Genomic DNA, 1490 nt, shown 5'->3' on the forward strand with positions numbered 1-1490 from the left:
ACTTCTAAAGAAACTAAAGTGAGAATATCAAAAATAATAAGAAAGTAATGAAAATTTGACCCTAAAATTGTCCCGTCTATGGCATAAAGAAGGACCCCCGGAGCGAAACATCATTTACATTTATGATTTGAATTTCATGCGATTTCGATACTAGCAACTTCGGTTAACAATATGGAAAATGTTAAGTGTACAAAATTTTTTTGACAAAATTCTTGACTTGTTGAGTTACACGGGTAAGAGGACGGTCTAGATTAAAGTCAGACTTTGAATCAGGAGAGAGAGAGAGAAGATGGTCTCAAGGTCAATGGAGAGTGAACATGAGTCATTAAGTCAAGGATTTTGTCATTGTAGCACTCCCCAAACAACATTCCCTTTTATCTTAAAAATTACTACTGACGTAAAAAGAAAAAAAAAAGGTGGAGATGAATCAGGAGAGAGAGAGAGAGAAAAGATGGTCTCAAGGTCAATGGTGACAACTGTCGTATTGGTGGTAAAGATGGTGAAAAAGATGAAGATAAAGTTGAGAATTGTTATTGGCAAAAGAACAAAATTACGAAAAGACTAGAGCCACTGAAAGTCAAAACCAGCCCAGGAGAGAATCAGATACTAATGACTTTGATTTTATGGTACTAATGACTTTGATTTTATGGTGGACACTCTTTGTATTTACACATAAGATCCCAAAAAAATGCCAACAACCCTTGGCTCAAGTGGTAAGAGGTAAGTCTTCCAACTTAGAGGTCAAGGGTTCGAGGCACACGCTTACCAATTCAAAAAAAAAAAAAAAAAAAAAAAAAAAGATCCCAAAAAAATCTTAGCCCTCGATTTCATTTTCTCTCTCGCATCTTCTATAATTTGGGTAGTTGTATCATGTCTCCCAAACATAAGAGGGTGATTTCGGAGATACCTCTGTAACCTCTCTATAAATAATATTGGAGATCAATTTAAAATATCTACTCTTATATTTTTCAGGTGGCCTTTTACACAAAGTAAGGTCCTCCTTATACAAGCACCTTATCTTTTTACTACTATAAATGGGACGACTCTGTACTAGTATTATCAACAAATCAAAGCTTATTCCCATTTCATGGGCTCACCCCCATGTGGGTTGTTCTTGTTCTTCTCAAATACTACTAAGATTTCCATCAAAATTTTCCATCTCTAAACAGATTCTTTCATTTTTTTCTTCCCTTCCCAATAACCTGTATCTCTTTCTCTCTTTACTTTTAATTGAAAAATTTCTAGAGAGAGAAAGAGAGATATGGCTAAATACATGGAGTTAATTGATGCAGGTGTAAGAATCGCTGCTAGGTTTCATTCTCACTGCCCACAAACAGCTCGTTTGTATTACCATCCTCCTTCCGGAGACAACCACCACCATAACTACATCTCCTCCTCCACCACCGCCGCCGCTGCCGCCGCCGCTACTATGGGGCCCAATACTTCGGCAGCCGCCTCCTCGGTAAAAGGGGTCAGTGCTGCTGATATGA

Source organism: Eschscholzia californica, unplaced genomic scaffold, assembly GCF_041429995.1.
Source record: "Eschscholzia californica isolate CP2 unplaced genomic scaffold, dmEscCali1.0.p SCAF_4, whole genome shotgun sequence".
NCBI classification, from domain to species: Eukaryota; Viridiplantae; Streptophyta; class Magnoliopsida; order Ranunculales; family Papaveraceae; genus Eschscholzia; species Eschscholzia californica.